The sequence below is a fragment of the Xenopus laevis genome, chromosome 5L (assembly GCF_017654675.1).
Source record: "Xenopus laevis strain J_2021 chromosome 5L, Xenopus_laevis_v10.1, whole genome shotgun sequence".
Lineage (NCBI taxonomy): Eukaryota > Metazoa > Chordata > Amphibia > Anura > Pipidae > Xenopus > Xenopus laevis.
Window position 1 is genome coordinate 141430631 of NC_054379.1, and position 26012 is coordinate 141456642.

The window sequence follows — 26012 nt, forward strand, 5'->3', positions numbered from 1 at the left end:
TATTGTGCCTCTGAAGGTGCATAGGCAGCACTTGATTCAAGGTCTTTGAAGCAGTTCTTTGTACTGCAAAATGGGTTTCAGAGGCCTTTGGCTATTTGCACAATGTGCAATGGGCAAGTGCCCAAAAATGTCAGAAACCCCCTGAGGCAGAGCAAATAGGAAAAATACAAAATTATATATGAAATGAGAACTCATGTAACAAATGGATAAATAAGTAATAATAAATAAATAAAATTGGCCAGCATCGGACTGGGGGGGGGGGTCAGGGCCTATACCTGTATACCTGCTCTTTTCTGTTATTGAGGACCCGGAACCACCATTGTTTTCCCTGGTGTCCTGCTGACCCAGTCTGACCCTGAAATGGGTTTTATTTTCATGGCAACAAGGAAAAACCTCTCCTGGGGTTTTTGGCATTTTCATCATTCATGCATTGTGTGCCATATTGCACTGCACACTATCATACTCTGCTTCCCAACAATACAATTGAGTAAAAATAATTAGGTATGAATAACTGTAATGTTATGTGAACACTATGGCTCACAAAACATAGAGACGTTAACATGAATATGGCCATTGTGCTGTGTGTGTTGGCCTGGAACAGATTATTATATTAACTCATCTGTCATTAAACCACTGCTTCTGGGAACAGCACCAGAGGAAAAATACACAAGGACTGAATAACGTTTGCAATATTGCTGTGTTCCTGTTCAAATCTTGTTAGACAATTATTAATTTGTGCTGATTTATTGCTTTGTCTGGAAATACTTTGCAATGCATTTTAGGAGTAATTGATTTTGAGTAGACAGTAGCAAGGCTTTTGGCTTGAATTAACCCTTTTCTTGTCAGGAATGGTAGAATGTATGACACTGACTCAGAATTACCATCATACCAGTGCTGTGTGAAGGATTTGAACAAACTTTAATATCAACTAATTTTCCGTTCAAACCATTTCTTTAATGGGTAGTGTAGACCTTCTAGTCCTTACAAAAAAGCTTACAGTCTTCTTTCTGTGGATTCACCTGGTGGGCACTTGTACATCCTCTGAGTTCTAGTGCATGCTGGGTATTGTAGTTTTATTTTAACTCAATACAACCTAAATCATGCACCCCACCTAGTGGTAGACATGGGAATAGCAATGCAAACAAATCCTTTAGCAGAGGTGTCAGGTAGCTGCTATTTGGTTAGCTGCACATTGTTCTGCTGATGATAGTCACTCCAACTTGCAGTGTAGCAATAAGGGCAGAGACACTCGTGGAGATTCCGGGAGATTCAGTCGCCGGGCGACAAATTGCCTCTTCTTCGGGCGACTAATCTCCCTGAACTGCCTTCCCACCAGCTAGAATCTAAATCGACGGTGGGATGGCACTTGGAGCGCTTAGTTTTCCGAAGTTGCCTCACGAGGAAACTTTGGGAGACTTTGAAAAACGAAACACTCTGAGTGCCATCCCGTCAGAGATTTAGATTCTAGCCGAAGGGATGACCTTGCGGGGAGATTAGTCGCCTGAAGAAGAGGCTTTTTGTCACTGGGCAACTAATCTCCCCGAATCTTCACGTGTGTCTCTGCCCTAAACAGAGGCAGACATTTATCCGAACACAAGTCACATGACTGGGGACATTTGGGAAATGACTAACCCAATGTCAAATTTCAAAATTAAATATAAAAAAAATGAGTTTGTTCTTTTACAAAATGGATTTCAGCACTGAATTCTACTGACGCAGCACTATTAATGGATGCGTTTTGAAAAAAACACGTTTTTCCACAACAGTATCCCTATAAAGGAGAACTAAACCCTAATCATTTATATGACTAAAAATACCATGTTTTATATTCTGAACTTATTGCATCAGCCTAAAGTTTCAGCTGGTCAATAGCAGCAATGATCCAGGACTTCAAACTTGTCACAGGGGGTCACCATCTTGGAAAATCACATGCTCAATGGGCTCTGAGCAGCTGTTGAGAAGCAGCAGAAAATTAGATTTGTCTGTAATACAAGCTGATGCTACAGGGCTGAATATTCAATTCTGGTGCTTGTTGCACTGGTTTCTGTTCTGCCATGTAGTAATTATCTGTATTAATTATTAATCAGCCTTTTATTGTGACATTAATATTCTATGTGTACTGTATATTTGAGGTCCCTAAACTCAGTAAGTGACAGCAGCACAGAGCATGTGCAGTGAATCAGCAGAAAAGAAGATGGGGAGCTACTGGGGCATCTTTGGAGGCACAGATCTTTGCTGAAAATTCGCTGAAATGCATTGAAGTCTATGGGTGACAATTTATTTTTTGTCTATGGGTGTAATTTTTTGGGTTAAAACTTGGCAAAAAAAATCAACTACCAAAAGGTTATGTACAACATTTCTATCCTATTTCTTTATTTAAGCTAGTTTAGTAGCAGCAAACTATAGCTAAAAGAACTATATTACCAGCATGCACTGGGTAATTGATCAAAAACAGGGGGAGATGGACCATGTAGGGCTTGTATTTTGCACAAAAAAAAAGTTGGTGAGTTGGAAACCTTGACCTTTACTGTTATACTGTGGACTGCAGCAGTGGACATAAAGATGTGAGTGAGAGACTACAGCTCCCAGAAAGCCTTGCCTTCACAGGACATAGAAGAAAAATGCTGGAAGGAAGTGCATATTTAACTGGCTTCAGTTTCAGATCCTGCTCAAAACATATAGCTATAGTGTTATTTTCTGCTTCTTTTTTATATTCCCGTCTGACTTTGATTCAAGCATCTTGCCTTCATCTTTAGCATGTCCCTGACTGTCTCATCCTTGTCTGTTCCTCGTAACCATTGACCTAATTTCTGGAATGTTCAGGTCCCCTGCTGGTCCTACTGCAGAAAGTACTGGCGCCACAAAAAAGGAAGTCGGTTAAGAGGGTTGTTCACCTTCCAAACAAGGGAAAGTTGTGCTCACCACTAATTTTTAAAAACATTAAGCGGGGTGCAATGAGGCTGTGACCACAAAATTCACATAGACAAATACAAGAGGCCTTCTGCACTATACCCATTGCCCTTTTATTGGCCACCAGTGGGATCACCTGACTATAGCTGGGAAAGGTGGGAACTACACTAACCTTGTTTGTTATCATTTATACAGGAGCAGTGGCCAGCTCCATGTTGTAGCTCCCACCCTTCCCATCTATAGTCAGGTGAGTGCAGGGGACTTCTGGATTTGTCTATGTGAATTTTGTGGTCACAATCTCATTGCGCCTAATGTTTTTAAAAATTAGTGGTGAGCACAACTTTCCCTTGTTTGTTATAGTTATACAGGAGCAGTGACCAGCTCCATGTTGTAGCTCCCACCCCTCCCAGCTATAGTCAGGTGATCCCACTGGTGGGAGTTTTACTTTGAAAGCAGCAAGTAAGTTGCAGGTAAAACTTAGTCACTTTGTAAAAGGTTTAATGAAGCAATAGAATTTTTAATGAATCAGATGCAAGTTGAGTGTGTAATTTCCCTTTGTAAGATGTATAATGAAGCCATATAATTCCTAATGAATCAGATGCAATTGAGTGTAGGACTGGCCAGACATGGGATGACTTTGACGTAGTTGGCCAGCTTAAATATATTGCAATATATGGACAAACAATCCCTGTTTTGTTTAAAGGGTAAGGCATTTTTTAGTAGCAGTATGTACAAAATGTCTCTGTCTTAAATATATTGATAATGGGTTGAGTGCAGAGGACTCTTGTATTTGTCTATATGTATTTTGTGGTCACAGCCTCATTGCGTTTTTTGCTGAGAGGTTTGTTTTTGTAAGTAATTGTTAGTTGAAGTTCCTAAACCTGACAGTTTTGCCAACCCGACTGTCCCATCTCCGCCTGTCAGTTAACAGTTTCTAATGCTAATGGACTCCTGCTGCACAAATATGGCAGCCCCCTCATAGGTGATAACAGGGAGTCAGATAGGTAATGTAAAAGCTTTGGGCAAATACTTTATGGCAAAGTTATAAGTAGCTTTGAAAGGTAATATTTTGATAAAAAAGTTACATTTCTGGTTTCCATGTCACTTTAAAGAGTAAGGCATTTTTTAGTAGCAGTATGCACAAAATGTCTCAATGTCTTAAATATATTGATAACGAGTTGAGTGCAGAGGACCTCTTTTATCTTCTCCCTATGGGGAAAATTTACTTATCTCCGAATTTGCGCCAGCGGTGCCTTTGCCGCACTTCACCAGGCGTAGATTCGCCAGGGCTGTGTAAATTCACGAAGATCCGAAGTTGCACACAAGTTACCGATCGTTTGCAAAGTTGCGCTAGCGATGTTACGTAGTGGTTCAAAGTTACGCTAGCGAAGGCTAATTTGCATATGGCGCGAAATTTAAGTTTAAATGGACATGTATGCTGCAGCAAATACAGTACAGAAGCACAGGGAAACTTATAGAAAGTGTTCTAATGCCCTACACATGTGCCCACAGTATAGTTAAGATGCCATATGTAATCAAATGTAAGGGGGGAAAGAAAAAAAATTCAATCTATTTCAGCCTATCACCCTTTATAAAGTTAAAAACGCCAGTATTTTTTGGGGACTTTTTTTTCCAAACTCTATCTACTCTATTGCACTCTATTGCACTTCGCCTGTTCTGACCTGGCGAGGTAAACTCTGGCGAAAGAGTTAACGTTCAGAAAAAAAAACATAGTAAATTTGCGTAGTTTGGCCCTTTCGCAACTTGCAACTTTGACAGGCGTTAGGGTGCGAAGTTGTGCTAGTCTAGCTACTTCGCTAGCGACTTAATCTTGCTAGTGATTAATCTCCCCGAACTGCCTCCAGTCAGCTAGAATGTAAATCTTCGACGGGATGGCAATCGTTTTCCGAAGCCGCCGGAAGTTGCCTCACAAGGAAACTTTGGAAAACGAAGTGCTCCGAGTGCCATCCCACCATTTACATTCTAGCTGACGGGAGGCAGTTCAGGGAGATTAATCGCCCCGAGGAAGAGGAGATTTGCCACCGGGCGACTAATCTCCCCAAATCTGAAAGTGTGTCTCTGCCTCTGTGTATGAGCAACACTGCAGGACACAATATCTTATTTAATTCCCTTTCACATTGTATAATGGATTAAGGACGGCCTGTATACAGTATGTTATATCACCTAGTTGGAGATTATTTGTGCCTCCTTCAGGGTAGGGTAATTGAGAGGACATCTACATGCCTCTCCCCACTTTATCCTTTTGAATCAAGCACATCCTAACACACACCGAGCTTGATTCAAACAGTCTGCTGATTGGGTCAATTGCAGCCTTTTGTTGCACTTTGCACACTATGTGGGGCATTGTGATTGAGGCTTGAGGTGATTAAAGGGGTCATTCATTTAAATGTTTTATTCTATGCGCTTGCCACCTGATAAAGTCTCTATGTGGAATTCTTGTGATGAGACTCGTTTTTATTTACCTTGGGAGCAAAGTCTGGGCTCTCTAAGATGGGAAACAGTGGACTGGGCCTTGTTTGCAGTACGCACCACGGCCACACCTAATGGCGGGCTACACTGGCATGTCTAGAATTTACTTTGGTTAGGGCACTTTTGTGGTCATGTATTGCTTTTGGAACAATCAATCTTGCAAATGTGTAGCATTAAAGTCATTAAACAAGTAATTAAACAAGGTGTGAGTTGTTTTTGTGACTTTATGCCAAATAAAATATTTTGCTCTAGCTCAGAGCTACAGAGACTTGATATGGGATAAATCAAAAAAGAAACCTAAAAAAAAAATACCAACCACATCAAATAAATACTATATTCCGTTAGGTCTTGAGTATTTCGGCATGGTAATTGACTGTGCAACAAAAACATAAAACAATGAAAATTCAGAAGTGCTTAAATGTGCATTGCTACAGCTTGAGTTTGGTGTTACAATGATTGGAGTATGTTCAGGGGGATTTATCTGCCTGTGTGGCGGATTCACCCTATAATGGAATTCAGAATTCAACACTAACTTGGGATATTTTTGTGCCTAAGAATTTGGCTAGGGGTATAGAGACACTATAAAGGAAATAATTATTTAATACCACGTCATACAGAGTGACTTTGATGCCAATTTGGCAGTACCCCTCGGGAATACTCAAAGGCACTTAATGATACTGAGAGGTACGAGATTTGCTGCGAAATTCTGCGTTTCCACTTTAAAAATTGTCATTGAGAAAACTGTTATGAAAAATGCATCATCAATGCAATTGAAAAATACCCATTCACTTCAACTGTGTCTATTTTTCATTGTTTTGCAAATTTTTCAGACGGTCCCCCAATTTTTTCCTGTGAAGAGAAGCAGGACAGATAAAGTAATACCTTTGTAAACTCGTTGTATAGCACACAAAGGGAATTACCTTTCTGTTTTATAAGTATATTTTTAGGGGGTTATTTACTAAAATTAAATTTTTTGGAGTTATTTGAATGAAAAAGAAGGCAAAATCATGGATGGGAATTTGGCCGAGCTTTGTTTAATAAAAAAATGAGAAAAATTTGGATTTCAGTAAATTACCCCCTAAATGTCTACTAGAAAGAGGATGTGGAGATATAATTAATTATTTCAATCTTCACAGCTCTTGCTCAGCGTCTATGCATGGGAACCAGCTTTTTTTTATCACAGAGAAATATACTTTACGCCTTAATATCACACATTGACCCTAGTGCAAGTGTATAGATGAACTATATTTTCCACCATGTTTGTTCTCAGACTATGAAACCTTATTCGTTTTGCAGTGTTTGTAGTTTTGTAACACTTAGCTGCCATCCTGTTAATACTAATATGAAAATACATTTACCCTCGCTAGAGTGACATCAGAAAGGCCTTTTTATAGTTATAACTTTACTATAAACCAGGGTGTGAGTTGATGGCTCCATAATAAAAAAGTATCATGAAAACAATTTGCTAAATCTTAGTCACTTGGATTAAAACTTGACCCAAGACACTCCAGAGGCAATTTCTCAAGAAATTCTCAGGCATGTGTGCTGCTTCTCACCAGGGCCGGCCTAAGGCCAATTGGACCTATTATGCCCATACCATAAGAGTCAAGAATCAAAAACATCAAGAAAACCACAGTCACAGTGCTTTTATAGTGCAAAAAAAAAATTCAATTTATTTCAACATTTCGGCTCAAATCTTAAGCCGTCTCTAAGATACAAGATTGAAGTTCTTATATTATAAGGGTAAAAGATGTGGGGTTGCATTAGATGCTCTGTCTGTCCCTTTCTATCTTGAAATGTCTATTGTCCCTTGCATTTCAATACTGGTGGAGTTGCTCTCTGCATTACAGTTAAAATAACTTGATTTCAGGTTGATATATTTATTTACAATTTGTAATTTTGGATGGTAGATTAAAGGAACAGTAGCATCAAAAAATTAAAGTTTTAAAGTAATACAAAATATAATGCATTGTTGCCCTGCACTGGTAAAACTGCTGTGTTTGCTTCAGAAACTCTACTATTGTTTATATAAATAAGCTGCTGTGTAGCAATGGGGGCAGAATTCAAAGGAGAAAAGGCTCAGGTTACACAGCAGATAAGCTCTGTAGTACATAATGGTGTTATCTGTTATCCACTATTTAACCTGTGCCATATAGGGGCATGCCCCATAGTCTTTTTTCAATTTCCGCCATTGCTCCACAGCAGCTTTTTTATATGAACTAAAGTAGTGTTTCTGAAGCAAACACATGATATTTTCATTACTTTAAAACGCTTTCATTTTTTTGGTGTTACTGTTCCTTTAATGTAGCCTGAATAATAAATGTTACCGTGTCAGTGTTGGAAACTTGTGAGCTTTTGAAACTGTTTTAAAACCACAGCAAGTAACAGTTAGTTACACACATTACCCAGCATTGGCACAGGTGCTTCATTCTGTATACTGAGCAGCATCTAAAGTAGTGGCCTTCACCCTACAACTACTGCTCAAGGCATACTTGCTACACTAATTTAGTAGCACCAATGACATGATCAACAGCAGTTTACATTTGGGGGCAGATTTACTAAGCTCGAGTGAATAGTTCAAATAAAAAAAATATTCGAATTACGAAAGTAATTTTTTGAGTACTTCGTCCATCGAATTGGTCAAATTCGATTGAATCAATGATTCGAACGATTTGAAGTAAAAATCGTTCCACCATTCAATAATCGAAGTACTCTCTCTTTAAAAAAAACTTTGACTTCATACTTCGCTAAATTAAAGCTACCGAAGTCCAATGTTAGCCTATGGGGACCTTCCAAAGGACTTTTCTACGTTTTTTTTGGTTGAATAAAAATCCTTCGATCGATTGTTTAAAATTGTTCAAATTGTTCGATTCAGATGATTTCATCGTTCCATCAAACGATTTTTATTCGATCGTTCGATCAAAGCTTTTGCGCTAAAATCCTTTGAATTTGCTATTCGAATTAGAAGGATTTTACTTTGAGGGTCGAATTCAAGGGTTTTTTAACCCTCGAAATTCGACCCTTGATGTATCTACTGTGGAGGTCCATGGTACATGGTGCCCAATAACGTATTGTGATGAATTAACCCTTTAGGGTATGCACCACTGTCATACAGGGGGACTTGTAGTTGGACATGTCAAGCCCAAACAAAAAAAAAAGCCAAATAAAACATAATTCAAAGCAACTTTTAAATATACATTTATTAAAAATGTCCAGTGCTTTTGTAAAAACAGTTGCTATTAAAAACAGCATTTGCTTAACTCCTGGGCACCAGGGCAGAGAATAGAAAGGGGCAGACACTGCTTTCAATAGCAATACGTTTACAAATAACTTAAAAGCCATAAAAAAATGTAATGAATGTATATTGCAAAGTTGCTTCAAATAATGTTTTCTTTTTTAGGCAAAACAATATTTTTTAGTCCCTTTAAAGGTGAATAAACTGGAGGTCCTCATGCTCTTGCAGATGAACACAGAAATAACTTTATTCACTGACATCAGTATAATAGTAACTTCTACGATAAGTCCCAAAGTTATCAAACATATTTATAACAGAATATGAGTTTACAGGCAGTTGGGCATGCCCATGACCTACCTCCATGCCACTCTCTTTAGGTCAGGATCTCTATCCTATACAGACCTCAGGAACATGGATCGTAAGGCTTCCCAGGAGACCAGCGCACATTCTTACCTTCAGATGCACTGGTACCCGGGTGCCTCTGGCCGCAATAGAGGAAAATGCACAACGATTCATTGTTACATCGGCGGATGCTCTGACATCACGTATTGGCACCACATTCAAAAAAAAAAAGTGCTTTTGGCTTGTATTGAGTGCCCAAGCTTGTGCTCAGTTTCCTGACATCAGCTAAAGCCTTATATCTATTGGATCTTCTGGATATTGACCTTTTTGCCTGTCTTCTGACCTCCGTACCTTGCCGCCTGCCTTTTGGCCCTCCGCCTGTCCACAACTTTTCTCTGCCTGATCCTTTTTGTACCCTGACTCAGAATACCTTGGCCATGTTGAGGATCCTCACCTGTTCTGCAGCAGAAAGTTCCGGGGCCCCAAAAGGGCGTCAGTGAAAACCGGAATAAGGTGGAGCTCTCCGACTACACCTAAAGGGTAATTCTGACAGTCCTTGGGCTCCTATACATGCAGAGCGTAACTGGGGTATACAGTACCTTGTGTTGAGGTACTAGACCCAACTTAACCTAGTTCCCTCTTTCTCTGTCTAGAGAGGTACAGCTGGGGCACTGGTCCATTCCTTACTCATCAATGGATTATTAACTGCTCGACTAACTACTCTACCATATGCCACCTACAATGAGCTCCACACATTTAGCCTATCACTAGTGATGGGCGAATTTGCGCCGTTTCGCTTCACCGAAAATTCGCGAAACGGCGAAAAATTTGCGAAGCGGCTCCGGCCTCCTGTTTTTGACGCCGGCGCCCATTTTTCCGACGCCGGCGCCCGTTTTTTACGCCGCAAATTTTCACGGGCGTTTCGCGAATTCGCGCCTGGCGAATAAATTCGCCCATCACTACCTATCACTATCTACCCTGGCTAACCTCAGGCTCCCTGGTATCATTTACTCTTCTTCTCGAATCAGCCACAGAGGAGGTCATCCACAATTCTCTTCCTTATATAACCTCTTTAGGAATATCCCTTCCAAGTGCCACTGAGGGGAACCTGCTTTAGAATCTCCTCAGGAGGATCCCCAACCTAACAGTGCTATCTAGTTACAAGACCTAAAATAACACTTTTTACTCAATAAACTATTTCTACTTCTTACACCCATAGGGTTACATTTTCCTATGGCTTGGTTCATCTTTACTACTACTAAACTATTTTCCCTCTATGCTTTTGTCAGATAACTGTGGCCATAATGGGTGTGAGTGTGTGGGGGACAGGCAAAATCTAATTTTATATGTGGTGAGTCTGAGTTGGCTTGCATGTTTGTGCGAGTGTCCATTATTGTGCAGTAAGTGGGGCCTGGGTGGCATGGGTACATGTGTGTATATATATATATATATATATATATATATACTGTATATTTCCATAAAGTCTCTTGTGTTCTGGCTCAGTCTTCCCACTGATTGACAGTTCTGCTCCTGTTTGGCAGTCCTGCTTCATTTCATTTATTAATTGTAAAATAGATATAATAGTGATTGCCCAGCCTTCTATGTACAGTAAATGCACATAATGAACTTTTTGGCTTTTATCTGTTGCAGCTTGGATAGACACATAAGTGACTGCTTCCAGTGAAATGTTTTCAAATAGATTTTTCCCTGGGTTGTATAGTGCAGCATATTTTCAGGATTTATACTCAACTTAGTCCCCCTAGCTACACTATTGCATAAATTGTGAGCAACTTTATTGACTCTTTCCAAGTGATTTGAACCTAGTTATCATATACAGGCTTAGTCTTTAAAAACAGGTTGTATATGCAAGTCTTGGGGATGATGCAAAACTTGCCATGATGATGGCTTTTGCCAAATGGCACCTGCCGTTTTGCTTATTTTGAAAGCATTTACAGAAGGGGCATATCTGTACTCTACTACTTATTGTCAGATTAAATAGCCAGCACAAAGTGCAGAGGACTGTGAAGGCGGGCACAATGCAGCCCTCTACCTAACATCCGCCATAAAGCAGTAAGAAAGGGCAGGGCATTGTAGCATTACAGTATGTGCCTGCAGCTCCCTCACTTATACTTTATGTTGGCCTATCATAAACAAGATAGAAAGGAATTTGGAATTACTTCAGAAAGTGACAGCCATGGGTAGAAGATGAATATGGATCCAGTTGGTTCCATTTATTTAAGCAATGGGCCAAAACACAAGAGTTTAATAACTGTGCACAGAAATTCTGTTTAAAGTCAAGTGTTGGGTCATGTGTATAGTATAAATCAAGTACAAGTTGTACTGCAAAATCATGTATGAATAATACAGTGAGAATACACGGTATATAAATAATTTAGTATTTACTTCAAAGCACTTCATAACTCTGCCCCACCCAGTCTGAACTCATCTCTGTAAACTGATCCCAACTGCTAACTACGCTCCTCTGCTGACCTGCTACTCAAATCTTCTCTCATTACCTTCTCACACACTCACAAATTAAGACTTTGCAAGGGCTGCACCCCTCCTCTGGAATTCTCTCCCATGGCCTACCGTCACTCTTGCTTAACTACCAAATGCAATACCACATACTACATCTCTCACCTACTTAATTCTGATCTTGCCCTCTCCCACTCCTTGTGTCTTATTCCCTGACCTTTAGATTGTTAGCTCTTTTGCACAGGGCCGCACTCACCTTTTGTACTGGTATTGGTCGTGATGTATGTAACTCCACATGTTCTACGTATGTAATTCATGTCATTTAGTTGTATAAACACATTTACTTTACAGTGCTGCACAATATGTTGACACTATAAATACATGTTAATCATAATAATACTAGCCATTATTAATCTTTTCCATTCACCAGAATTTGAAAGGGGAATGTTTTAGAAAAGTGCTGCATTTGCTGGAAAAGAAAGGGCAAACCAAAAACAGTGTAATATGTATTTCACAGGGTACAATGAAGCTTCTGCAGCCAAGGTTCTGCTATGAACCTGTAACATTTGGCAAAGAAACAAGAGCTCCATATTCTCCCCCACACCATATTTTCTACATATTTCTATGATAATTCATATATACAAATCTTTTCTCATCACTCTCTGGGCTGAACCAACGTCCAGACTTAATTTTGGGGGTCCAGTTGCATCTCTAACCTCAGTGTCCATGTACACCTGGTGTATTCTTCCTGAGGCTATCTCTAGTTAGTGAGACACTTGTGCCATTGTAGGTGAAAGTTTGTGCTGCATTCCTCTATAGATGTAGGTAATTAGTTCAAATAAAATAGGAAAAAGTTGGAGGAGATATCGCAGGTAGATTCACGCCATAGAGCTCTCCTGCTTCTCGAGTCTCCTGGAGTTGTACTGAAAGGTACAAACAGGAAATTTGAATGAGGAAGGTTCAAATGATCTGTTTCCCGTCTGTGCTGTGTAGATTGCTAGTACTTAGGTTGTGGTTTTATATTATCTCTCCTATCTTTATAACAGCCTTTACTTCAGATATTAACCATTGCTATACTTGTTCTTTTATACATCAGTGACTGCTGTGCTTTTTTTTTTTTCTTTTAGGAGGTCAGAATCAATACTGTTACATGAACAAAAGGAAGAATTTGTCGGAGAAAACATTGATGTGAAGTTGACTTCTTTGTCCGGATCTGGTCACTGAGAAAAGGCAGAGAAAGGTCTATTGGGGTGTTCATGGACTGTTGGCTTTGTCGATGCAGTGACAGATACACATCGCTCAGATATTTTTCAAACACTGTTTCACAAAGGCTATGCAAAAGAACCAGCTTGGTTAGGGTGATAAAGGTCTAAAAGGAGCAAAATAGCCCTTCTCAAATGCAAGACGTGCACCAAGACCCAAACAGAAGATATTTATATTCTTCATGCTACTCACATAAAAATCATAGGAAAGTGTCAGTATCCAGTAAATGCTGCCCCAGCCCCCGCAAACCTGCATTCACCTGACCCTCCGACACTGATAAATGACCTTCTGAGCCGTTTCAGTGACTTCCATAGGCTGGAACAGGAATTCAGCCTATGGAAGGATCGCTCCGCGAGGAAGTAGTGTTCTGGCTATTATGTTAGACAGTCACTCCAGCCTGCTATACAATACATTTTGGGCTAACTAACTTTATCAGAAACCTTTTTTTATTTTGCTCAGCCTATCTATTTACCCAGGACACCGCCGTGTCCTCGGAGTGGACGCCCGCTGCGCTGCTCCCTTCTCTCATGTGCCGGCTTCCTCTAAGGTGCGCGCCGTGCGCACGTCTGTCTTTTAAAAGTGCAGTGCTCAGGCGTGTGACGTCAATTCAAATGTTTAAAAGGGGAATTTAGGTTGCAGCACACTGCCCAGGTTCTATTTAGAAGTTCCTGGGTGTTAATTCCTTGAGAATCCTGACTGATCTATTGTGTTTTGATCCTGGCCTGCCCGATTTACTACTCTGATCTCTCCAATCCTGATCCTGCCTGTCTGTGACTGTTCTGACCTCTCCAATCTGACCTTTGCCTGTCCATCGACTATTCTATGCACTCTATCCTGATTCCAGCCTGTCTGACCATTCTATCTGCTTGTGCTGGCCCGGCCTGCCTGTGCTCTTCCTTCCAGTATCCTGGTGAGACGATCGTGCCCCTTTGCTCGTCCAGAACCGTTAGCTTTGCTTCTCTCTCTGTTAAGACCTGGCGGCATCCAATTAGCCGAGGGCTCTTCCCGAGGTGCAAGGCGGCAGTTAAAGGCAGAAGTGAGAGCCGAGACCAGGGAGCTTAGCTTGGGTTCTGGATATAGGGTGCCGAACGTGACACCTCCATTTCATTGCCACATCGCATTGGCTGACACGTCCAGGGAGTTAATCAGATGAATAAATTAGTTAATAAATTCATGAAGTTCATGGGATATTCAAAAACCAATATATATCATCAAATAAATAAATACAAATCAGTGATTAAGATAGTTAAAAATGTTAAAAGTGTGAGACAGTAAATATTAAATAAAACAATTAATGTCGAGTTCTATATTTAATCCACAAGGTTGTAGCGTTTTCAAGGAAATTAGCCATTGTGTTTCCTCCTGTGAAATATTTGGACATTATTCCCACCTCTCCAATTCCTTATTTTGTGTGAAATTCCTATAACTCTCAAACCACTTGGATCATTATTATGGTGCTTTGAAAAGTGCTCAGAGACACTGTGTGTTTTTAAACCATTTTTATGTTCCTTATGTGCTCTCCTATCTGTACTTTTAATTTTAACATTAGACGTATAATATGTTAATTGATTTTTTTCTATACTCTTTGTTGGATTGATTTGACCTAAAACTACATGTCCTTCTCTCTTTATTTTTCAATATTTTGCAAGCACAGCATTTCATACATCTATTAAACCCTTTGTCATTTCCTAGCCACGTAAGTCCAGTTTCTTACTTAAAGGGATACTGTCATTGGAAAACATGTTTTTTTCAAAACACATCAGTCAATAGTGCTGCTCCCGCAGAATTCTGCACTGAAATCCATTTTTCAAAAGATCAAACAGATTTTTTTATATTCAATTTTGAAATCTGAAATGGGCTAGACATATTGTCAGTTACCCAGCTACCCAGAGTCATGTGACTTGCGCTCTGAAAAACATTAGTCACTCTTTACTGCTGTACTGCACGTTGGAGTGATATCACCCCCTCCCTTTCCCCCCCAGCAGCCTAACAAAAGAACAATGGGAAGGTAACCAGATAGCAGCTCCCTAACACAAGATAACTCAATAGTAAAAGCCAAGTCCCACTGAGACTGATTCAGTTACATTAAGTAGGAGAAATAACAGCCTGCCAGAAAGTGCAGGCACAAGTCACATGACTGGGGCAGCTGGGAAACTGACAATATATCTAGCTCCATGTCAGATTTCAAAATTGAATATAAAAAAAATCTGTTTGCTCTTTTGAGAAATGGATTTCAGTGCAGAAGTTTGCTGGAGTAGCACTATTAACTGATGCATTTTGAAAAAAAAACATCTTTTCCCATGACAGTATCCCTTTAAGGAAACTCGGGGCTAATGATTGTTTAAGTGTACTTGGTCGAGTGAAGATTAATGATGGGTGTTCTCCTACTATTCCCTGTAAGTCTGCATCTGTAGGCTATGCAAGTGTCTCTTTAAAATGTCAGTAAGTTTATAGCCACCTTTGCTGAATTCCGTTATAAGTGGCACACACCGTAAATCTTTCTGGACTTACGTGGCTAGAAAGTGACAAAGGGTTTTATAGATTTATGAAATGCTCTGCTTGCAAAATATTGAAAAATAAAGACAGGCGGACATGTAGTTTTAGGTCAAATCAAACCAACAAAGAGTATAAAATAAATCAATTAATAACGTTTGATACGTCTAATGTAGTGCATCTAACCTAAGAGACAAGGAAGGCGTTCTAATGAAAGAGGGACTAAGGGGCAGATTTAATAAGTTCAAAAAGTTCGAATTTCGAAGTAGTCTTTTGGATACTTCGACCATCGAATAGGATACTACAACTTTGACTTTGAATTAGATTAGAAGTAAAATCGTTCGAATATTCGACCATTCTATAATCAAAGTACTGTCTCTTTAAAAAAACTTTGACTTCAATACTTCGCCAAAATAAACCTGCCGAATTGCTATGTTAGCCTATGGGGACCTTGGGGTGAAAAAAATTCGAATTCGATGAATTTCAAGTATTTTGTACTTCGAAATTCGACCCTTGATAAATCTGCCCCTTAAAGTGTTGTGGTAAAAGTTTTACTACAGGAAGCACATACTGAATTTATTGTATCTTAAAGACCCAAGTTCAATGGTTTTGGGGGCAAAGAACATGATAACAGATCCCCTGTTACAAACAACAAGAAATTCTAAAAGTCTGCTTAGGGGATTGATATGATTTCTCTATATTTCATATTTTTCAGCACTGCTGTTTATGAACGTATGCTTTAAACAATGGTATCTGACTTGCCTCTGTTCTAATACTCTCTATGTAATACCACATATTTTAAGAGGTCAGTTTATATTAAAACTTAGCTTTAAAGAAAAAATGCAGTGAAAAATAAACTGTGAATTGTGCAATTGGTGAGTGGAAAAAGATCTCAGAAGTCAATATATTACAGAACACAGTTAGCAAAGTGCAAATAAAGGCTGCAGTCAAGTTGGGGTTTTTTGCACTTTGCACACTGTGTTGTACTCTGCGTGCATTGCTCCAGGTCTCTGTGATAATGCTTTGGGGCAACTTGCCTCTTGACAATGGGACTCCTCAATTGACCCTTCACCTTCAGCCACCACATTGAACCCCTTAGTTACACACAGTAATGAAACACAAAGAGCCAGAAATTGTGAAAATGGCCACAGCATTTATTAACATTTTATCAAATAAATAGGACCTTGCCAGACTCACCCCAAGGCAATATTCAAAGCCAGAATTCCATAAGGGGTCGCTACTATGCTCTGCCGCTCCTCACTTGAGATCAGCTAAAAACTTTGGTTTTTAGTTACCAAAGTTATGATCATAAAATTGAAAAGCCACCATACCACGTCAAGGTAAACCCCATATGGCGGTCCCTAACTTACTTATTAAAAAGAAATGTTTCTCTGCATAATAGCATTACCTGTGTTCAGTGTATGTTGAACATTGGTTTCAATTTGAAGGCTGAATCCTCCCCCGCCAGTAAAGGCTTTTAAGAGAGAGTGATTGCCCAAACCAACGCCCACATTTAAAAGCGTAGGACCACCATTAGTTTTAAGGGGTGGGTATGGGGTGCTATTGAAAAACCAAATGAAGCTACAGTATGCCACAGCTTCAGGCCAATATACTATATTAGAGGGAAATTGTGGAAGCACTCAAGGCTAAATCAAAATATATTTAAGTATAATGGAAGTGCTACTTACAATGCACTTCCCTGGGCCCCTGTCTCATAAATAATTCAGTATAAATGCAAGTGCATGTTTACAAAACAGGGGTTTTTAGTTACCAAAGTTATGATCATAAAATTGAAAAGCCACCATACCACGTCAAGGTAAACCCCATATGGCGGTCCCTAACTTACTTATTAAAAAGAAATGTTTCTCTGCATAATAGCATTACCTGTGTTCAGTGTATGTTGAGCATTGGTTTCAATTTGAAGGCTGAATCCTCCCCCGCCAGTAAAGGCTTTTAAGAGAGAGGGATTGCCCAAACCAACGCCCACATTTAAAAGCATAGGACCACCATTGTTAATTCTATATACTTGCCCAGATACAGTGAACCGCCTCTAACCCCCAATAGCTATGCTAGCCGAGTAGCATGAAGCTGCAAGCAACTTTGTGCTAAGTGTACGGTAGTATTATTACTATTATTTTTATTTTTTGCAGGCGCTATGGATTTTATGGAAACTTAAATAATAAAGTGAAATTAACTCTTTTCCAAGAGAGAATGCTTGCCAATAATCAAACGCCATGCTAAAATGCCAAGTCTAAAATAGAATAAGGCTAGAAATGCTGTATTTTGTATACTAAACATAAGCATGAACTTACTGCACCACAATCCTAATCAAACAAATGATTTATGCTTTCAAAGTTGGCCACAGGGGGCTGTCATCTTGTAACTTTGTTAAACATCTTTGCCTGACCCTGCACATGCTCAGTGTGGTCTGGGCTGCTTAGGGATTGTCATAAACAAAGCTGCTTGAATTCTGCATGGCTGGTAAGTAAGGGGGGGGGCTCCCCCTGCTGTTCATAAGTATGATTGTTTCCCTGCTCAGCAGTTAGGGACCATCTGACAATTCCTATCCACAGCAGTAAATGAAGGGAGAATTTCACTGCATACAGACAGATTTCTTATAAAAACGGTACACATTTTTTAATTAAAGTATATTGGAGATAGGTTTCTTTTTCATTAAAGAAAGTAAAAATGGGATTTTTTTTTTCCCTTTCCTTGTCCTTTAAGGAGAGTGCAGCATTTCCCAGGGCTCAGAGGTACCAAGGGGCTGCTAATGCGTCCAGGGGAAAGGTAAAAGACCCCTCTTGTGCTGGAATCTATTGTTGCTCTTGTCATCTTGGATTTAGGGGCCCATTAACTAAGGGTCGAAGTGAATTTTCGAATTCAAAAACTTCGAATTTCAAAGTCATTTTTTGGTACTTCGACCATCGAATAGGCCAAAATTCGATTTGAATTGAAAAAACTTCGATTTCGAAAATTGAAGTATTGCCTCTTTAAAAAACTTCAACACTTAACCACCTTAAACCTGCCAAATTGCTGTTTAGCCTATGGGGGACCTCCTATAAACTTTGGCTAAACTACTAAACTTTTGAGTATTCTATGTATTTTTTGTAAAATCGTTTGAATCGTTCAATTCAAACGATTTAATCAATCGAACGACTTTTACTTTGATCGAAAACTGCCGTTTTCGATCTAAAAAATACTATAAATACTACTAAAAAATTCAATGGTCGAATCTCAAAGTTTTTTAACTTCGAAATTCGACCCTTAGTAAATGTGCCCCTTAATGTACAATTTGGCCTGCTTGATACATGTGTAAATAATAAAAACACATTGGCACAAGTGATTTCGGTATGATGTTTTAGCACGCAGAGAGCTTTTTTATGCGTATTGTTTGGATCACTGGTAGCAATTAAAGGAACAGTTCAATGGAAAAATAAAAGCTTGGTTAAATAGGCTGTAGGGATGGGCGAATCTTTTCACCTTGTTTCGATGCAGAAATGACGCCCTTAGACTTGTATAGCGTCGTGCGTAAAAAAAAAAAAGACGCACGTCCAAAAAATTTCGACGCGCGACAACATTTTTGGAGAACAAAACGGGTCAAATTTGCCCATCCCTGGGCTGTGCTAAATAAAAATGTTTCTTACATACAGTAGTTAGTTAGCCAAAAATGTAATATATAAAGGCTGAAGTGAGTGGATGTCTAACATAATGGCCAGAATACTACTTCCTGCTTTTCAGCTCTCTAACTCTGAGTTAGTCAGTGACTAAAAAAAAAACGAAACCCTAAAAATTACAGAAGCACAAAACATAATGTATAGAGATGCACCGAATACACTATTTTGGATTCGGCCGAACTCCCGAATCCTTCTTGAAAGATTCGGCCGAATACCGAACCGAATCCTAATCCTAATTTACATATGCAAATTAGGGGTGGGAAGGGGAAAACATTTTTTACTTCCTCGTTTTGTGACAAAATGGTATGTGATTTCCCACCCGCCACCAATTTGCATATGAAAATTAGGATTCGGTTCGGCCAGGCAGAAGGATTCGCCCGAATCCGAATCCTGCTGAAAAAGGCCGAATCCTGCCCGAATCCCGAACCAAATCCTGGATTCGGTGCATCCCTAATAATGTATAACATTTCTAGCTACTTCTTTATTTAGGCTTTAGTTCTCCTTTAAAGGGGGTCACATGGGACATAACTGTTCAGTGAGTTTAATTTTTACACTGATCAATTCCTTTAGCAATCATACAGCACCCACATTCCCAGTAACCAATGCTTCTCAGCTGTTGGGAGAAAGTTCAAATCTACACCTTATGATAAGAGGGGACCCTGTAATTGCTGCCAGTGGTTAGAAGTCTTTTTTACTAAATATGCTCCCCAATCATCTGATAAAGCTGCTGCTCAGGTAATTATTCACTGGATCAGCTGATCAACACTTTAATGTGTAGCTCAGCGTAACAAGCCACATGCACAGGGAGAAATCTGATCCTGATGCTCTTATGCCTGGGAAACAAGCTTCTAATGAATTCAATTATTCACACATAGATAAACTGCATTCCTCTAAGCCTTGTTGTACTTTCAGATTTTCCAGGATACATGTCTAGACAAAGTTAATGTCGTAGTGCATGAAAATATCGAGAGAAACACAGTATATTAAAGGGGCATCATGTGTACAGCAGAAGATATGAGGCTCGAGACCATGAAACTGGGCGGGAGCATGGAATTGTTGATCACTGCAGGCATGGTTTTAGAAGACAGTTACAGTAAATAACTACGCCCATCATTTCCTTTGAAACAGCAAGGGGAGCAGAGGAGAGAAATGCAGAAATGAAAAAGCTGCCCATAAGGTAAATAGAAAAGGTAAATTGATATTGTATTTTATTGCACGTCAGGGCTATTATTATATACCGTGACTGCAGATACTGCTGGAACTATTTATATCTCCTATAGAAATCTTTATGTCCTATATATGCGTGCTGAGAAAGGAAACCAAGCTTCAGCGATGAGAACGAAAGGAAGTTGGCAAAAGCAAAGAAAATGCTATTAAATCATCTGTCTCTAACAGATTATTAACCCAATAGAGAATATACTGTAGCTACAAAGTGCAAAATGTAGCCAGTAGATAACACGCTGCAACACTACATCTGACAGATAAGCATATAAAACCTTAAAAACACACCTACAGCTCGTTTTTGTCGAGAAAAGGGCAGACATTTTAAAAACAACTTGCTCATAGCAAAATTGCACTTCAGTTTGTAAGCTTAACTTTTTAAAAGTTTAGAAAAACTAAATGTTGGACATTCTGATTAACTGGTGTTCCTATATTAGGTGCAAGCCTCTTTAACTGAATAGGTACCTCTAAAAAAGTTATTGGTGATTTTGGAGAGTGACCTCTTCCTACACCAGTATGGCTGATGCTCTATAAGTCCTAGCAAAAAAAGTGGTATTTCAGTTGCATTCTCTGAAGTCTAACTGTCACCTGTGAGCAGTTTCCAGTTATAGTCCTTGGCTTTGACCTTCATTGCCTAGAACTTTTGTTACTGGAAATGCTCCTGGGTTTTAAAAACTTCAACATGAACAGAAGAATTTCAATTATGTTATAATTTGAAATTTGTTCCCAATATTTGGTTTGACTCTATAAACTATAGTCATTAATAACGAGGCTTGAAACATAATTCCATTGCCACAATCATGACCTTTAAGCATGTCATATAAGGAATATGTGGGATACTATGCCCTACTTTTCTGCATTTATCCTATGGTCAAAAGTCTATATAAATATCAGGGTCCCAACTATAGAAGAACGACGATGTATTCTAAATCTTTGGGTAGGCAAAACTAAGAGAAAGAAGTGTGGCAAGAGTCTCATGTGGAGTATAGGCTGCTAAGTACTTGGTTTGCATTGCTGAGTGCTTTCTTGAGTTATTTATCCAAACAAAGTGGAATTTAATGGAAACGTAAGATACAACAGAGACCCATTTGGCCAGGTTATTGGGTCATTACCAATAGATTTATTTTATGCTATACTCCAGAATGTGGGTTTTGGCTGATCAAAATCATCACTATTGATTAACCAAAAACAGTAGAATAGATGATCACAACCCTATCCCACTTTATCAACCTTATAAATATTTATATCAGGGATCCCCAAACTTTTTTACCTGCGAGACACATTCAAATGTAAAAGTTGGAAAGCAACACAAGCATGAATAAAGTCCCTGGGGGTGCCAATTATGGGCTGCAATTGGCTGTTGGTAGTCCCAATGTGGATTGGCAGCATACAGGAGGCTCTGTTTGGCAATACACATGGTTTTATTCAAGTTATAATGTTTCCAATCCTGGAATTCAAAACGGAGCACCTGCATTGAGGCCACTGGTAGCGACATCCAAGGGGTTGGTAAGCAATGTGTTGCTCATGAGCCACTGTTTGGAGATTACTGCCTCTAAATGTTTGTCTTCTTTTAGCCAGCTACAGGTAGAGCAATGAAAGCAGACATATGATTGGTTGCAAGTATAAACTGGCTGGCAAATGAGCCCCACTATTTTTTCCCTATCTTTTATTTGTCATTTGGTTGTAGGATAGATACAGTATAAAGCAAGGAAAATTTTTCTTTCTGAGGCTTTTTACTGAGTTTACAACACATAAATTTGGACTGTAGCCAACTCTGGGTAAGCCTCCCACATACTGCATATTGAGGAAATATTAAACATGCTCCTTGCATGCAAGTAGTTTTTCCTAAAGGAGTTTACACTATGTTAATCTGCAGTGCCCTGTGAGATGCAGAGCCATATAACAGCATTATAGTAACAGACACTAAATAGGACTCCACATTGCGCTAACTACACATTGCACTGTTACCAGGAAGTTAAAAAGGAGAAACATGCTAAAAATGCAGTACTGTAACATGCACAGTCATTTTCTGCCAGGAAGGAAAGGCACACTATGTGATACTGGCCTACCAGAAAACCACTGAAAATACCAATGATTAATAGTCCCAAACACAACTTCTTCATTTAGTTTTTTTAAGTAAAGTCTGAGAATATATTAGTCAAAGAGGTAGCATATAATATCATCTGTTCCACAACCTGCCATTAGTGTTTGGTGGGTAATTTGGATAGGCAATGACAAGACTAAAACAGACTCTGTGTTAATGCTTCAAGAAGTAGGGTTTGGCTTTGAATAAGTTGAGGTTCCTTATGGAGAAATTCAGGAATGGAGTAGGAAGAAAGATATGCTTGAGGCAGAAGACAGCATGGGAAGTGGGTGATGGTAAAAGACAGTGACTAATAATGCAGTCAGTTTGTGAGGCAGTAATAAGGAACAATAGGGCACTGAAAGTTAAACAAATATTTTTTTTTCTTACAAAATCTTTCAGTAAATAAAAGCCATGATAACCATTTCAACAATGAAAGAGTTGGCTCTTAACCAGAAGCAGAAAAGACAGGAAAATTGTATAGATTGAACAGGCAGTTTTGGAGAAACCGGTTAGTAGAGTCCTGGGGTAGTCCCAATATTTGGAAAAAAACAAAGAGGGACAAAAATATCCGCCCCATGTAACTCAGCAAAAATAGTTTTTGGCCATGCACACTTTATGGTCAAACACCCTAATTATCATGCCCTTTTCATAAAATTTGGTAGGTTATGGAAAGTTTGAACACATTTCTGGGGGGGTTCAGGGTCATGTTTTATGTGAAAACATAAAGAAGTTGAAATTGCCACTTTAAGCTACAAGTCTCAGTTCCCCAATATACCTACTTATCTTATTAGTTACAGTTGTATCTAAGTGCAGGTGCTTAGTATTCTGGGCTCACTGCCAAAAGCATCCTAATCTAATTAAGTTTCAGAAACGTTGCATCTTTTTCTGGCATCAATGCAAGAGATCAAAGAAAAAGGTAGGCCTTTCAGTAAGAAACCATGACTGAGCGGTAAAAATTGGGACTGTCCTGTGAAATTCGGGACAGTTGGGAGGTATAGTCCTGGAACTGAATTAGGAGAAAATCTTTCTCCTGGAATTAAAACTTGCCCATGACTTTTCATGTGATAAACCATGAGATAACTTTTTCTCATTTAATTGAATTTGGCCCATAGTGAGAACACACAATCTTTTCTAGGAGGTTTGAGGCCAGAGGTAGGCCAAAAATGGGGCAGTATTTGGAGAAGCAGAATCAGTGGTTTCTGAAAATCACTTGATGCAGGCCTATTTAATTGAAAAAAGAGAAGTTCGGAATCTCTGGGAATAGGTTAGATGGGAAGAAGAAAAGGGCAGAGTTTCATATATAGATCTATAGAATTTTCCAGGCAGGAGGAACTATTATAGACCCTCTAGAGGTGAGTACCACTTTGTGAATGGAATGTTATTTTGAAGAAGCTGGTGTAAAAAAATAAATGATGAACTGTAAGAGCACACAATCTTTTCCTGGGGGTTTGAAGCCAGAGGTAGACACAAAATGGGGCAGTATTTAGAGAAGCAGAATCAGTGGCTTGTAACATTTCTGATTGTCATTTTTGCCACCTAAAGAGTTCTTGACAATTCCACCAATACTGCACCCCCGTTTATCTTCTATCTGAACCAGATGAAGGTTAAGAGACCGACCTGATGTTTCTATATGGGTCATTTACATATAGGCAGGCACAATTCTAAAGAACTTGAGACTAGAAATTGGAAAATGAAAGTTCTGTTCCATGGTCTCAGTGGCACAAAGGAGCTTTGTGCTTAACATCTGTTTCAAATGATGTACAAGTATTGTAATTGCATTGTAATGACTAAGCACTGCCATTATGGACACACCTTGCATATCTGGTACAAGTTGCCCTTGCAAGTGTGCAATTTGCTGATAAAAATGGAACTTAAAATCACTTGGTTCACACAAGACAAACCAGAGGGTCCTTGTTATCTGGTGGAGAGTATACTAGTGGCCCGCTATGACCTTGCTTGATATTCCCCAAGTATACCCAAAGGGGAAGTTGGTGTGCCCATTTGGAAATAAATACAATTTACAAGAAACTTAACTAATTTGGTAGGTAGCTGATACATCAAAAACTCCTTTTAGAAAAAGCTGGGACACTACATGGGTATCTCTGCTCCATCTCTAGTCTAGATCCAAAGCTTTGTAGAAACTTCAATGGGTTCTAGCAATATCTGAGTTGGTTTTTGATTGGTTGACAAGAAGAAAACTTAAAAAAACATGGTAGTACCTACTAGCACCCACTGGTCAAGCTAGCTACCTGTGTAGACTTAAACGAGGATGAAGAAAGAAAATACCTTAAAGAAGGTTGTTCACCTATAAATTAACTTTTATTAAGATGTAGGGAGTGTTATTCTAAGACAGTTTGCAATTATTTAGAATTTTTCATTATTTGTGGATTTTGAGTTATTTTGTATTTAATTCATCAGCTCTAGGGGTGAAATTACCCTAGCAACCATGCATTGATTTGAATAAGAGACTGGACTATAAATAGGAGAGAGCCTGAATAGAAAAAGACGAGTAATAAAAAGTAGCAATTACTACAAATGAGTAGCCTTACAGAGCATTTGCTTTTAGATAGGGTCAGTGATTTGAAAGAAAAGGCCAAATTATTCAAAAACTATAAAAAATAATGAACAATTGAAAAGTCATAACATACTAAAAGTCACTTTGGAGGCTCAAGTTAGAGTACTAGAGCAACAAATTGCAACACTTGAAAGGAGTCTTTCAGATAGTTTGGGGGGAACAGAACAGCAGCAGGATATTGAGGCAGCTAGCTGGGTGACAGTTAGAAAATCTAGGTGTATCTTATACATGGCAACTAATATGCCAGATTGTGTGAAGATGATGGGAGTATGAACTCTGGAATGGCAATTCTAGATGGGGCTGATCTCTCTAACACCCGGGAGACCAGTTTCTCTAGTAGTGGTGTGGAGGAGAGCAGAGACAGGCCTAAGCAGATTGTGGTTGCAGGGGACTCAATTATTAGGAAATTGGATAGGGTAATGTCGTCCGGATCGCTACAACTGAACAATTTGCTGTCTAGCTAGTGCCAGGGTTCGGCATGTGGTTGATCGGGTAGACTTTTTGGGTGGAATTATTGGGTGGGGCTGGGCACGACCCAACAGTCTATTGTGCATATCGGTACTAATGACAAAATAAATGGTAGATGGAAGACCTTAAAGAGTGATTTCAGGGATCTAGGCTCTAAGATCAGGGAAAGGTCTTCCAATGTCATCTTTTCTGAAATTTTGCCCGTGCTATGTGCAAGTTTAGGAAAACAGTGGGAGCTTAGGGAGCTAAATGCGTGGCTCAAGTCTTGGTGCAGAAAGGAAGGGTTTGGGTTCCTAGAGCACTGGGCTGATTTTTCCTTGGGGTACAACCTATACAGTCGTGACCAGGGCCGGATTTACCCCTACTGTAAAGCCCCCCCCCGCACGCATTTTCTGGATGTGAATCTTTTTCCAATCAGGACATTTATGCAAAAGTGGATCAGATGGATCAACTAGCAGTTAGGCTTGTTTGAGATATATCTATATATATTCTCTATATATAGACACCTTTTTATACATAGATGCAGAGAGAGATGTGTCCCTTGTTTTGATAAGTTTGTCAATTGTGCTCCAGTGGGCAGCCGCAGCATCAGTTAAATATTTATTATAAAATAAAAAAGTCAAATCTTGGCAGCAGCATAATCTTTGTAGTTCCTATTTCTCAGCAGACATTATCCCTTATAATACATGAGTGATACTCAGAGTTCCCTGTATAACTCAGCCTGCAGCCTTGTGCCTTTATATGGTCACAGAACAACCCCTCAGTGACTTCTAATATCCT

At 39.3% G+C, this 26012-nt stretch overlaps 1 protein-coding gene across 2 annotated transcripts in view; it reads left to right on the forward strand.

Moving 5' to 3' along the window:
* The first annotated feature begins 19819 nt into the window (after nt 1-19819).
* Nucleotides 19820-26012, forward strand: part of LOC108717148 (alpha-1,4-N-acetylglucosaminyltransferase) — a 35871-nt gene continuing 29678 nt past the window's right edge. Inside the window, exon 1 of one of the 2 annotated variants that reach the window (XM_041563498.1) lies at nt 19820-20072. The gene's annotated coding sequence lies outside the window, so the exon portion shown is untranslated. The remainder of the gene's footprint in view (nt 20073-26012) is intronic. The other variant, XM_018263966.2, reaches the window with a different exon arrangement.